Below are 16,569 nucleotides of genomic sequence, written 5' to 3'. Positions count from 1 at the left end.
CTAGGTATTTATATTCTTTTATGTTTTCGTGCACATGATTTCCAAGTGTAAAACCTTTCTTGTAGTCAGTACTGTTCACTTTTGGCTAAAAGCATGGACCCAAGTCAGCAGCGCCCCTTGGTGGCCAGGGAGGATCTACCATTGCCCCCACCTTCTATTAGTGGCACGGCTAACAAAATAAATGTGCACTTTTGGTTAAAAACATGAAACTAGGCACACACATACTTTGCCCCATTAAAAGCATTTTCTGATATGGACCCAAGTCACCAGCGCCTCTGTTGGTCAGGGAGGATCTACAAATGCCCCTCCCCCTTCCGTGTATGGATGTGTTAATAATTTGTTATTGATGAATCAAATGCATGAATCTCATCCATTGTTAATGCTGCATCAATTCTAAATGTAATTGTAAATAGATGAGACGAATACAGGTGCAGATTTGGGGGGTGCAGGGTGAGCAATATTTTTTGATGTGGAGGATTTGTACTTTCAAGCCAGGAGACAATCGTATGTAACATGCACATCAAATACATTGTATATATCATGAAACTACGCATAGATACCATGATGCATTACGAACACTCAACAGCAGGCCCTGGTGACCGTGGGAGGATAACGAAAATGCCACCACCACCCCATCCTCCTCCGATGGAGGACGTTCTATTCAAAATATCTTTGGATGAATATTTATAAAATTGACAAGATATCAAAGAAAAAGCTGCAACATTTATTGTGAGTCTTGCCAGCTTTTTGCTTTGGCGTCATTTTATTCTAGACAAGGCAAAGATTCCTTGGAATAAAGGTCAGTGTAGTCACGGCATATATTAACCCGATTACGAATTGCAATATATAGTGGCATATATCATTCAAGATACTTTGCTAATTGTCACTGCTCATGCATGCAGTTTTTATGGAACATTTCAATTCAGCGCATTTCCAATAGACCTTTTTTGCATGCACATCTAGTGCCACATCATTTCAGAATTTTGCAACCACATATATCCAAATCACAGCAAGCTTTTGGCGCCACATGTACATTATAGAGGATTTGTACAGTATACAGAACTAGCTGTTTTTAACAAACGTCCGTTTGTGGAATGGTTTCCATTGTCTGCCCCTTTTAGCAGTATATCACCTTCCTTGCTTTGTCAACATGCTTTAGGTCGTTCGTCTGTAAAGCATTCCAGTAGCTGGAAGCATTGAGCATCTGTATCTGTGAATGTATCAGGGATGAGAACCATGTAGATAAAGGTGCAGTTTCTTGCACCGCAGGCTGTCATTAAAACCTTTTTAGTTGGCGGTAGAAGTTTGATGTCTGTTTTTCTGGCATAAAGATGGCATCTTATTTTGCTCAGGTTGGTGAATTGGTGTGTATGTAAATATACAGTGTTTAGAAGCTCAGTAGCAACAGTGATTCTGAACCGATTTCATCACAAATAGTCTTAAACTCATGTTTTTTTTACACACAGCTGCATGAGTTCACAAAGGTTGCACTCGAGTTGTTATAAGGGCATCACTGAGTGGATGTGACACACACAATTGTTTCTTTGGCAAAGAAAAAATGTACTTTTATGAAAGCAACATCTAAGATAGCAGCTGATCTTGCTGACCATTGTATCCAAATAGAGAAACAAACCAGCATTTCTAATGATCTCATAGATCGCACAATCACTGTTGCTACTGAGCTTCAAAGCACTGTATATTTACATACACACCAATTCACCAACCCGAGCACAATAAGATGCCATCTTTATGCCAGAAAAACAGACATCAAACTTCGACCGTCAACAGACGACGCCTATCGTCAGCACATCCTTCGAGTTATCTTGCAAACATGCATTTGGATAAAAGCCATGCAGCCCAAACGTACAATCCCAGATCCCTTTAAATTTGGATGATATCGGTATCATCTGGAGTCCGACCACTGTTGATGTTGCAAAGTCTGATGCCTTCCAATCTGATGAGCAGTTCGTTTTGTAACTGTAAACGCCAGTGCTCAAGAAATTGTTCATGTGAGAAGAAAAATGTTCCATGTGACATTGCTTGTTATTGTAAATGTGAGCTGCATACATGTACACGGGTACAATAAACAGTCTATGAAGATGGTGATCCTTTTGAATAAGTGTGGTTTGGGGATCATCTATAAATTGCTCTGGCATCTGTTTATTACCGAGTTACAGTTTTTCATGCAGTGACATGTATGTTTATGTGTCTGATTCTGGTTGTTTTTAATGAATACATTATGTGTGTGTGTGTGTGTGTGTGTGTGTGTGTGTGTGTGTGTGTGTTGGTGTGTGCGTGTGTGTGTGTGCTGGGATTTCTGTTTAGCTTTTTTTGTTTGTCATTTTTTAAATATTATTTTCACCTTTAAAAGTGATAGCATACGGCAGTACAGTTATTTGCCTTTTTGATGTTTATTTGTTATTGGAAATAAATTGAAAACAAACCAGTATTTTAAATAAATCATCTACGGCAAACAGTTTAAAACTATTTGTGATGAAATCGGTTCAGAATTAGTGATGTTAGCAACATTATATTAATTCTTTAATCTGACAATGCCAACCTAAATTTTGACCAGAAAATCCTAAAAGCTATGTAATAGTAAAACAATGTCATTATTGTGTGAGGAACAATCATTATTTTTCTAATGTAAATTTTTATTTATATTGACAAACAAAATATGAAGAAAAATGCATAGGTTCCTGGGGTTGTGTCTATTATTAATTTATATAAAATAAATTTCCATCATGTTCTTCATCCTTTTTTTTTTCTTTTTTTTTTACTTTTTTTTTTGGGGGGGGATGGGTGAGTGAATATGTTAAAAACAATCGTTTAAGGCTATTTTTACTACAGTTGGATCATTAGTAGTGGCGTGAGACAAAAAAAGTATAATATTTATAGAATTTGATCATTTTAGCAGCCATCTTGGATTTGACCGGAAATGAAAATCTTCGCAGGGTTAAATTTTGGTGTAGCGTCCTAATTTCCACGAGCAATGGTATACGCATTATAAAATACCCAGAAATTAAGGGGGCCAAATGGTGTAGGGTAAAGTTGTTTTTTGCCCTCCTACAGAATCTGGAGCTCAGACTAATATCATTTTTCATGTTGTTTAGTATGTCTATCAATTGCAGTGTAATCTGGGAAACAATTTCTTCTAGCATTAAAATCACCTAATGGTAAAAGTGGGCTATGTTGTTCTATCTGTTCAATAAGTTCACTTTCAATAATGTCAAAAATATCTTCTTTATAGTATGGAGATCCAATAAGGGGAATGTATACAACGTCGATGGTTAGTTTTCCGTGAAGACCTGTAATGTCTGTGGGAATGCTAAACCAAGATACATATTCAGAATTAATTGTGATTTTGAAATCTTTAGTAGAAGACAATTCATTTGTTATACCAATGGCTATTCCACCTGATGAATGTAAATCCTTTTTTCCTGTTATTCAGAAGGAAGGTATAGCCAGGTGTTAATGTTGACATGCAAGTCTGTTTGGTCTGTTTTTGTTTCAGAAAAATAAAGAATATCATACTTAGATATAAATTCTACAAATTCATGGATTTTTAGTTTACTTCTCAGCCCACACACATTAATACTAATAAAGTATAATTGAGTATTTTCACAACTGTCACAAGAGGTCAGTGAAATGAGATTGTTATGTTGCTCCTACAGGGTAGATTAACATCTGTGGTGCTAATAGAAACTGTTTGTACATTTGTGGTATTAACATAACATGGATCAATATTTGATGTACTATCACAAGGTATATCAACATTCGGGGTAATAACAGGAGGTAAATATACATTTGTAGTACTGACACAAGGTGAGAATGTGTGCAGGCTTGGGATGGGGGGTGGGGGTGTCACTTGACGGATTGCAGTATGAAAACAACCAATCAGCGTGGTACATTTCTCATTAGTATTAATAACTAGGCGGTGCTGTTTTCTGGAAAATGAAAACAATTCTACGTTTTTAGTGCTAATTTATGAAACAGTTTTTCTTTTTGTCTTTTACATCGAAGTATACACATTTATAAAAAGTGAAATGTACCGAATATTTATATTTATATACTATAATATAAAGAAATGTAAGGTACAAAATTGTAACTAAAATATTACGCTAGTCATACGGAGAAAGCAATGGCTGTTGGATAAATTAATGGGGAAATGCGATAGGTAAGAGAAAATTGTTAATTTCCTATAGATTTTAAAACTTATTCCTTTTGAGTTTGCTGGTGGTTTAAAACTAAATATAGTTAAATAAGTGTGTAAAATCTGGAAGTGATTCCGCTGATATTAAGTCAGCAAACAAATACATGTAATATGTTTGCATAATTATATATTTTCAGTAAAATTGAGGTACCCCCCCCCCCCCCCCCACCCCCCCTGCACCGTTTTCTTACATTTATAGCCAAACAATTTAATACCTGTTATACAAAATTAATAGTTATACAAAATTAATAGTTATATAAGATTATATACTAAAAATTGCAAGGTGTTGTCTGCTCTGGAAATATACGCAATATTAATTCAAACCAAAAAATCTTTTTTCACACGTGTACAAAATTATTAGAAAGTAAAATCCAGTTTCGGTTGTATTTTCAGTACAATTAAAGTATGTGATATTTTTCAGATCACATACTTTAAGAATTTGATAACTTTGCAAATTAGATGTAAATTAGTCGAGGTCTCGGCACTAGGTTTATTGACATTTAAGCAAACGTACTTGGGTGACACTTCATAATTGACGTACGCATTCATAGTCATCAATAAAAACATTTTAATAGCAATTTTACACTGAAAGCTGTCCAGCGTTCAGAAAACAAAAAACGTCAAGCCCTAGTTCATTTTGATGTAAGGACATCCAAAATGACGTCAATCGAGTCATTTCCATTTAAAAAGACACCGCGCCACATATTCCTACGTCATTTGAATATCTAGTAATGACAGACTGGAATTAAAGTTGTGTGTACAGTTTATAAAAACACGTTGTATTAAGCTTGAGATTATATGATAAAAAGATTATTACCCTCGTGTGTTTCGGTATCATCAATATCATATATTAGGAATAAAAATAATGTATTATGTTCGCCAGAGACTCTGGTAATAACACCTCTCTCTCTCTCTCTCTCTCTCTCTCTCTCTCTCTCTCTCTCTCTCTCTCTCTCTCATGTATATATATATATATATATATATATGTGTGTGTGTGTGTGTGTGTGTGTGTGTGTGTGTGTGTGTGTGCACACTCGAGTTGATATATAAAAAATATTCTTCCACATATGACGAAAATATTCGGGAAAATAATGTCTTTTAAACAGAATTAAATGTTCCAATAAAATACATGTATATCCTGTTACTGTTAGGCTGTGGATTTTTTCTCTATTTAATCAACACCTTAATCGTACAGTAAGTAATTAAGTTTGTCAAAAAGGTCAACAACAACAATAAAAATCTGCAAAACATTTTGTGTATGGCGACATACCCAAATAATATTTTTGGGGGATGGCATTTTATTCCGTTTTGCCCTCAGGCAGAAACCCAACACGGAGATTCTGTTAATAGGAAACATTTTACAATGGCAGCTATTTCGGGATAGTCTCTTTACATACATCTGTGACATTTCTATTTTTGCACATCTGTTCACACTGTTTTAATGTTATTTTAAAGTTTGTATATTGACATTACTCATAATTCTTACCATTGTTTGACACCCAAAAGCCGATGTACGTTTTGTGTATTGGGATGTCATTAAACATTCAATCACTCAATCAATCAATCAGTCATAACCTATTGGATGTCGAACGTTTGGTACGTTTTGACATGAAGTCGTAAAGAAAACCAGCTACATTTTCCTAAAACAACGAGGGATCTTTTATATGCACATTACCGCAGACAAGTCTGCACATACCACGACCTTTGATATACCAGTCGTGGGACACTGGATGAGACGGAGAAAACAATCAGAGAATGAGTCCACTGAGGTGGTTCGATCCTATGACGAAGGCATCTTAGGCGAGCGCTCTACTGGCTGAGCTAGATCTTGTCCCATTATGGATGAAGTAAGGTCATTCCGTTGTTATTACAGTAAAGCCCAATGTCGGTCTTCAACTGAAATCGTCGAACATGCTTCGACAGAACACCCCGAGGGTGAATTCGAATACAGACATCTTGGCCTGGATGATGTCGAACCAAGGTGAAGGAAAGACATTAAGTGTTCTGTCAAACTGCAAAGTTTTAAAATTGTATATCGTCACTCAAAAAGGAAAGGACATAAATTTCCGAATAAAAAAGGTTCACCAACGATTCCTACTAGAATTTCGAAAAACGCTATTTTAATAAAACACTTTCGACTAATATTGTTTCTAGATGTTATCAATTGTAAGTGGTATTCATGGAGTACTGTCACACACATGCGATTCAGTATACAGCTATTAAATGTTGGACAGTTGCTTACAGACTCTTTCATGTAAAATTTATATGGTTCATGTTTGGCCTTTAAAATTTAAGTTACCTTTTAGACAATCCCGGAAAAAGAAGTTCTGTTGACCCAAATACATTTTTGATAAAGTCAAGTCAGTAAATGTCTTAGTTTTGAAATTCATCTATATTTTAAAATACATTTTAATACCAGTTTTAAATGGGTTGTGTGGCGAATGGAAATGCGTAATTAGTAGGTAACAAGTAGGCCTACTTACAACTTACCATAATTGTTTTACACTGCCTAATAACCACGGTCAGTGCGTTTAAAATATTTCTTAAAATGATTTATCCAAAAATATATGGACACCAAATCCATCACTGAAATCTCAAAATGACCATAACTGTTGCAAACAAATGAATAGAAATCTTATGTAATACCCGCATAATATTTTACTCCAAACCGCATAATTATTTACTCTATATATTTTTAACCGCAAAATGTTTTACTCGAAAACACATCACCTTCACTTAATAAAAACGTTTATTTATGTCGTGTAATACAATTTACATAAATATAACTAATCTTTATCTTTAAAAATATGTTTGCACTAATTGTATCCTTAGTTTGTACTACAAGTGCCTGTTATATATCAATAATTATGAACAAAAATGCAGCCAATAGTAGGATTAAATATGTTGTTATATGGATGTAATGGCTTCTCTCGTTTCAAATACCAATTTGTTTATCTTGATAGTATAGCAGGACAAGAAGAAACATATTGTTATAATACTCTCAATCTTATTTTAACACAAATAGGAGAGAATTGCTTGAAATCAACACTTTACTCTTACCCCCTTCTAGACTGCAGCGTTATTTATCCAACCGCTATCTCTTTATCCGTTTGACCAGCGTGAACATTTTATATTAATATATTCTTAAATAATTATATTTTATAATATATCTCTACTCTGTTACGTCAACGAATGCATCTACATGTGTATATTGTTATTACACATATCTTTATAATGTAATACAGTGTATCTATATTGTTAATACACATGTCTTTATAATGAAATACAGTGTATCTATATTGTTAATACACATGTCTTTATAATGAAATACCATGAACTGTATTTGTATTTATATATGTACCAAGATATGTACTCCTGTTGTTTGTATTCTATAAACCATCTTGTCAAAATCAGACTATGTATGTTCCTCTTATGCTGTTGCAGAACGGCCTGAGTGTAATAAGTTCTGTTCTGTTCTGTATTCCTTCTCTGATTAAGACATGCTCCACAGACTAAATTAACACGATTACTATTTGACTGTCCTACCTGTCATTTGTTAACAATCAGCAAGATCAAAGAAATCATCAGATGCGTGACTTTTCAACACTTGTGTAAACGACAAATGCAGAAAATTTGCCATCATAATAGGGTCGCTTTGACGGGGTCGAAATGCAGTAAAAATGACCAATAGGAATGACTTTACTGGTCGTAATCCGCAAAAACGAGGTGGTCTTAATACCGGGGTAGTTTTGCATATCAAATAATAAGAAAATATTCCGATCTTTAAAAAGTGATCTTAATAGTGGAGTGATCTTAATACCGGGGTGTTCGTTAGGTGGCGTTTCAATATATATTCTCTTCAAAAAAAGTAGGGGAACCTGAAATATTAATGTTAATATTAACTATTAGACCGAACATACATTTTGACCACATATATCCTAGTAAAAAAACGTTCAGGTATGTTTATCAACATAACGAAACACATTCCATAGTTTGCACGTGCATCACGCAGTTGCCCCGTACACGTATGTGGGGTGTCATTCTCGATTTTGACAATTTCAAGAAAGGTCTATTAATCACTGTGGAACATTATTTCTGTCAATCTTTTTCATTCTATTGATCATACAGTTGTTATTGTTTTATTTTTAGTCATTTTTATTGTTTGAATTTGCGATGCGGCGTATGCAACGCGATGAGCGTCTACGGGCTATTGACATGCTGCAAATGGGCAGAAGTCAGCGCGGAGTGGCCAACACCTTCACTGTTTCTAAGTTAGTGATTAGCAGACTATGGAAAAGGTACTAGCAAACCCAAAATGTTGACGATTGACCCCGTTCAGGTCGTCCCAGGGCAACGACAGGAGTACAGGATCGATTCATTCCTAACCAGGGTCCATATTTTCGAAGCCATCTTAGCGCTACGAAATCGTAAAACTATCGTAGGTTGTGACGTCACTACAGCACACGCCATAGTGACGTCATAGCTTACGATGGTTTTACGATTTGGTAGGTTAAGATTGCTTCGAAAATATGGGTCCAGGCTCTAAGAAATCGAGCTCAAACGGCAAATCAAATTGTTGCAAACCTTCATCAGGCTACTGGTGTCCGAGTTACGGGTCAGACGATTAGAAATCGTCTTCATGCAGCCCATCATGCTCGACGGTCCCGGGTTGTGCCTACCTTGACAAATCGTCACATTACCCACGGACGTGAATGGTGTAGGGAGCGTCAGAACTAGGGTATTCGTTGCTGCTCACGTGTCATGTTTCCAGATGAGTCCCTATTGAGTTTGGACTTCCTTGACAGGCGTGGTCTGGTCTGGCGACGACGTAATGAACGTCACCCCAGCGTCACAATGCGATTTCATGACAGATTTGGCGGTGGATCGGTTATGGTGTGGGGTGGTATAACTGACAGAACCCCCTGCATATTGGGCAAGGAAGGGTCACTGGGCAGTACTACCGGGACAACATACTGACACCCTTTGTCGTCCCGTTTGCTAGGCGTGTGGGTCGACGTTTTGTTTTTCAGGAAGACAATGCCTGTGCTCACCGTGCACGAATCGTCAATGCTCACCTCCAGCAGCACAACATATATCGAATGCCATGGCCAGCAATGAGCCCAGACCTTTTCCCCATTGGACACGTCTGGGACATGATAGGCAGACGTGTGCGCCAACGTCAAAGACCGCCGACCAAATTAGCGGAACTTGGTCAGGCAAGAGAAGTGGAACAGACTCCCTCAAATGGCCATTAGGAGACTCATACGCAGTGTGCCTCGTCGACTGAATGAATGTCTGACACATCGTGGCGGTATCACCCACTACTGATAAGAAAAAGTCAACTTTCAAATTTCACTTCTGGCCCTAATCGTCCTTCAAGATCTTTGGTGGTCATAAAATCTACTGTAATACTGAACTACCGGTTGTATTGTTTCCCCAATTAATTCACTATTATCATATAACCATTCCCCACAGCTAATATACCTTACAATCTTGGCAATTGTAAATTCTTATTAGAGTTCCCCTACGTTTTTTTAAAGAGTATATATATATATATATATATATATATATATATATATATATATATATATATATATATATATATATATATATATAGGTGTGTGTGTGCCTCTGTGTGTGCCTCTGTGTGTGCCTCTGTGTGCGTGTGTGTGTGTGTGTGTGCCTGTGTGTGTGTGTGTGTGTGTTCTGTGTGTTTGCTCTCGTTCGGGGAATAAAGTAATTCTCGCTCATTTCATGAATTCCATATAGCATTCCAGTTAATGTTATAATTTATTTGTTATCCACAAACTATGATTCTGAATCATCGGTGTTAATAACATTGAGTTAAAGTGTTAGCTAAAGTGACTTGGAATGATGTCAATTTCAGAAACCGTGACTGTCGCAAGCTTGCAGATGCAAAGGTGACTTTTGACGTCAGTAGTGCTATATAGAGAATACTACATGAGTGGCCGTTAGATACAATTTATCTTACAATGAGTTGTTTTAAAACTCTGTGATGCATGTGCAAACTATGGATAGTGTTTCGGTGTGTTGATAAACAGACCTGAACATTCTTTACTAGGATGTCTGTGGTCAAAACGTATGTTCGGTCTAATAGTTGATATTAACATTAATATTTCAGGTTCCCCTATTTTTTTTCGAAGAGTATATTTAGAAACAGAGTTGGCTACACCATCTGAACGTTGAAAGGCCAGAACAGTATGTAGTATGTACTATGACGTCTTAGCACTGAAAATTACAAATTAATTAACCCGAGATAAACAGACAGATGTCGTATCCTACTGAGATCAGTGGTCACGTTTATATCAACACCAAGTTATTAACCAGAATATGTAAATGTGACTGCACCAGTGCGTTGATAGCAATGTATGTAATGGTCAAACCCGACATACATACAATATATAGACATTCATACATCAGTGCATACATTCACACACATCAGTGCATACATACACACACATCAACACATACATACATACATACATACATACATACATACATCAGGCTATTAACCAGAAAATGTAAATGTGACTGCACCAGTGCGTTAATAGCAATGTATGTAATGGTCAAACCCGACATACATACAATATATATTCATACATCAATACACACATCAACACATACATACATACATACATACATCAGGCTATTAACCAGAAAATGTAAATGTGACTGCACCAGTGCGTTAATAGCAATGTATGTAATGGTCAAACCCGACATACATACAATATATATTCATACATCAATACACACATCAACACATACATACATACATACATACATACATCAGGCTATTAACCAGAAAATGTAAATGTGACTGCACCAGTGCGTTAATAGCAATGTATGTAATGGTCAAACCCGACATACATACAATATATATTCATACATCAATACATACATACATACATACATACATACATCAGTCTATTAACCATAATGTGTAAATGTGACTGCGCCAGTGCATTAATATTTGTGTATGTAACAGACAACCTCGACATACATGCCTCAATAGCTCAAAAGGTATTGTGGCAAGTCCCAGCAACGGCACGGGACAATTTGTGAGGCCAGAAAGGATTTCATTATTCCCTGCGCCAGTGCGTTAATATCTATGTATGTAACAGTCAACATCGACATACATACAATATATAGATATTCATACAGCAATACATACATACATACATACATACATACATACATCAGTCTATTAACCAGAATGTGTAAATGTGACTGCGTCAGTGTGTTAATATATGTGTGTGTAACAGTCAACCTCGACATACATACAATATATAAATTTACACGTGCGTGGGGTGTCATTCTCGGTTTTGACCATTTCCAGGAAGGTCCATTAATCACTGTGGAACATTATTTCTGTCAATCTTTTTCATTCTGTTGATCATACAGTTGTTAAGGTTTTGTTTTCAGTCATTTTTATTGTTAGAATTTGCGATTTACTGATAAAAAAAACAGTCAACTTTCAAAACCTATTAATACTGAACTACCGGTTATAATGTTTGCCCAATTAATTCACTATTATCATATAACCATTCCCCACAGTTAATATACCCTACCATTTTACCAATTGTAAATTCTTATTAGAGTTCCCCTACTTTTTTAAAAGAATATATTATGTACTCCACTAAAAACTAATAACTGCATTGTATTCACTTGCTAAACATTTTTTTCCTTGGCACTTCATATTTCGAGGAGGGGTTACACAGCACTCTCCCCTTGTATCCGTGCCTGTAATGGCATCTAAGTGGTCATCTTAATTAATTAGTGGGTGGCATTACCGTGACTTCAGGCTGGGCGACGGTTTAGTTTACAGGACGACGATAACGCCCAAGCTCATGTTAATCGACTGGCCACTGCGTACGTGTAGCAGCAAACCATCAATACTACCATGCCACCATGACAAGCTGTGAACCCAGACCTCTCACCCGTTGAACACACATGGGACATTATCGGACCACGTCTACCAAACGGTCAACATCATCCGACCAATTTGGTAGAGTTAGGCGCCCCGTTCCAGGATCAATGGGACAGGATCCTCTAACATGATACTGGACGGTTGATCACAATCAGATTGCGCTTGATCAAGCCCCAGTCACATATACACGATTTTTGCCCCGAATGGTCACGACTTGAAAAATCGGGGTTATTCTTGGATATGAGTAGTGATACCCTAGCAGCATCCTGGTCATTCTTCAGTATTCTTGGAACGTCTCGAAAGGCACCCGACAGTTTTGATCATGTTCAAAACTGTCGGGAGTATTCTTGAAATTGTTCAATTCGTGACGTATTCTTAAAGCAGTCGTGAATGCATCGTGCATATCCGTAGGTGCACTGCAGACACAGTCGTGATAGTCGGGGGTACTCGTGGGACTTGGCGATTCATTAGTAGTTAGTGGAAGTATTATATGTACATGTAAATGGGTTTTTTTGTTGTGTTGTTCGTTTGTTTTGTTTTATTTTGTTTTGGGTTGTTATTTTGTTATTGTTTGTTTTTGTTTGTTGTTTGTGTTGTTTTGTTTGGGGGTTTTGATGTTTTTTGTTTGTTGTGGGGTGTGTTTTTTTGGTTTTTTGTTTGCTGTTGTTGTTGTTTTTTGTTTCGGGGGGGGGGGGGGGGGGGGGTGTAGTTAGGATGTTCTTTGATCCTGTGCATTAGAATGTTCACGCACGGCCATCACGGGCCTAACCAGAGTCAGTGCTGGAAGAATTTTTTTTTTTTATTTAACGACGCACTCGAAATATTTCAATTAGGAGATCACCTGTTTCCGATTGTTTCTTCGAGAGGGGATGTCGTCTAATTTGCGGTGGATGGGCGAATGACCACTGAGCCTAATGATGTCACCGACGGGGATCGATCTTAGACTGACAGGGCATCAGGCTTAACCACTGGGCTATGTCCCGCCCGGAGTGAATGCTTGATCCAGCATGCTGTTCGGTCAGTGGTAATACAGTTCTACATGATGTATGGTAAATGTCAAACATGTTTCATTGTTGGAAAAACACAAACCTGCTGCTGTCAAATCAAGCTATTCCTTCTGATTGTGATAGCGACAATGAGACTTCTTGCTCAACAGATGATGTACAATTTAAAATTTAATCGCATAACAAAAGGTGGTAAAATTCATAGGGTGATTTTAAATTTTATTTTTGAACAAATTAAGGTTCAAGTACGTTGACGTAGGCACACATATCGGCCATCTAGTTGAGCTGTTGGTGGTTGGCTGTGACTTTAAAGGCTGCCGACGGAATTGTGTATTCAGTATTCGTTACTGAAATACCGATTCAGCGGCTGCAAAGTTGAAACACTTCTTAACTTTTTCTCACTAGGGTGTTGTTAAAATTTCATTTATCTGTCCATTCATTCATTCGTTCATTCATTCATTCATTCATCCAAACACATGTTGATGGTACACAGTATAATAAATAAAACGTACTTTAATACAAAATGAATTAACAGCACCCCAGCACAAAAATACACATCGGTGTCAAACATGAATAAGATTGTGTAGTTTAATAAGTCAAATCAATACATTTCCATACCGATTTCATTAAAGACAGCTGTAAACAGAAATAGATTCCCACAGAGTTGTTCGATATAAAACCACGTTTGCACATTCTGGTTAATAATGTGGCGTCGAATATACAATGGATTCTAAATTATATACAATTATAACATTTGCAAATAGTTTGCAAATATTATTTATTTGAATTATTTACAGTGAGCACTAACATAGAATTAAGAACTAATATCAATATGAATTTATAAATACTGAATATTAGTCGAATTATAAGAAAAACGTGTTTATTTTCTATTATTGAATTTGACATTTCTAATAACGATGTTGCGTATAAAAGTAGCCTAAATAAAAATAGTTATAGTTTAGTACGACTACAACATTCATGTTCATTTAAACCGGGGTGGTCGTTAATTGGGGTTTCACTCTGTGTGTGCGTGTGTGCTTGCGTGTGCATGTGCGTGCGTGTGTGTGTGTGTGTGCGTGTGTATATATATATATATATATATATATATATATATATATATATATATATCGTTAAAAAGTGTATGTTTTTCTCTACATGACAGGCTTGTTTTGTGAGAGAGTTGAATTATTGCTCTCACTCATCAGATGTAGATTTAATTACATGTAGAGAAAAACATACACTTTTTAACGATATATCTGGCTCCCACACGGTTGAGCACTCTATAAAATAGCGTCTTTCAACTCGAAAACGACTACTATATATATATATATATATATTTCCTTGTCTCAAATCTATATTCCTAATGATGCAATTTCTTGTAAAACTCCAAACTGCAATATAACTGGTCATCTACATACTATTGATAGTTTATATAATGAAATTGTTAATGCATTAAAATTGGTATCTCAACATTTGATTAAAGGTAATAGTGACAATCACAAAAATGTGCCTGTGTGGAATTACTACGTAAAAGATCTGCATCTCATTGCTCGAGAGGCCTACTTGTTATGGCGAGACAATGGTAAACCTAGAACAGGACTTATATGTGAAAATATGAACAAAACACGTAGGCAGTTTAAATACGCTCTTAGAATGTGTCAAAATGAGAACGATAGAATGAAGGCAGATGCTATAGCACAAAATTTGACCGACATGAACTTTAGTGAATTTTGGAAAAATATTTCTACAGAAAATAATAAACGAACTCTATTGGCAACAACTGTGGATGGTGTGACCGGGGAAGAGAATGTTGAAGGTTTGTTTAAAGAACATTATAAAGAACTTCTAAATTCTGTGACGGGTCAGCATCATCGAGCATATGTTGAAGAGTATATTGCTAATGATTCAAGTTATGTTGCTGAAATGAACGTAAATCCCAATGAGGTAATGGAGTTTGTTTTTAAACTTAGCAGTGGGAAATCAGCAGGGAATGACGGCCTCTTAGCGGAACACCTCCAATATGCGTCCAAGAGATTATTCGTTCTATTGTCAGTTTTGTTTCATTGCCATGCTTGTACACGGGCATGTATCTAGTAGTATGACAGATATTATTCTTGTTCCTATTGTGAAAAACAAAACCGGAGACATAACAGATAAAGGCAATTACCGTCCAATTGCATTAGCAACTGTGATATCAAAAGTTATGGAATATGTACTGTTATCACGAACAGATCTGAGTACATCGGACTATCAGTTTGGTTTTAAAAGTGGGACATCCACCGATATGTGTTTATTTGCTTTTAAGGAAGTTATTAACTTTTACATTTCACAAGGTAGTCCTGTGTATGTTTGCTTTTTGGATGTGAAAAAAGCCTTTGACCGACTAAATCACTGGACATTATATATGACACTTTTGAAAAAAGGCGTGCCTACTTTTGTAGTTCGCTTTCTCAAAGCATGGTATTTAACCCAATTGTTTAGTGTAAAATGGGGTGCATATATTTCCTGTAAGTTTAATGTAACAAATGGCGTCCGTCAAGGTGGGGTAATGGCACCCTTATTATTTAATATATCTATATTGATGCCCTTAACCTACAGTTGTCCAAATGTGCAGTTGGGTGTAATGTTGGTGGGGTGTTTCTAAATAACTTCAGTGTTGCTGATATGTCACTTCTTTGCCCATCTATTTCTGCATTAAGAAAAATGTTAACGATTTGCGAGAAATTTGCAGAAGATTATAATATTATATATAATACAATGAAAACTGTTTGTATGTGTATTGAGCCAGAAATTCTGAAGTTGATCAATGTGTGGTGATGTACTGAAATTTGTTGACAACTATAAATATCTAGGTCATATTATATGCAAAAACATGAAAGACGATAAAGACATTAAATGACAGTATAGAGCCCTTTGTGTACGTGCAAACATGTTGTTGCGGCGATTTGCAAAATGTTCAGAATCTGTTAAAACACAATTATTTGTGAGTTATTGTAGTAATTTGTACGCGGGTGCATTATGGGTGAAATTTACACAGGATACCATGAAGGATCTAAACATATGTTATAATAATGCATACCGATGGATGATCGGACAACGACGACCATACAGTGCCAGCAAGATGTTTGTCAGTCATCGAGTAAAACGCTTTGGCGCTTTACTTCGCTCAACAGCATATTCGCTGAAGAGCAGAATCGAAACAACTTCAAACGACCTACTTGCCCACCTGCGGTGTACAACTGTGTACGTCAAATCTGTATGTGTAAATCGCTGGCACAAGCTGCTGTATATTATGTAATCAGTTTTGTATGTGATGTTTATATATGTTCTATGGATCTCTGATCTGAAATAAAAATCTATCATTATTATTAATATTATACTAGTATATACATTATATACATACA

Source organism: Gigantopelta aegis, chromosome 10 (assembly GCF_016097555.1).
Source record: "Gigantopelta aegis isolate Gae_Host chromosome 10, Gae_host_genome, whole genome shotgun sequence".
NCBI lineage: Eukaryota > Metazoa > Mollusca > Gastropoda > Neomphalida > Peltospiridae > Gigantopelta > Gigantopelta aegis.
The sequence above is the reverse complement of the archived record's forward strand: the minus strand, read 5'-3'. Positions refer to the sequence as shown.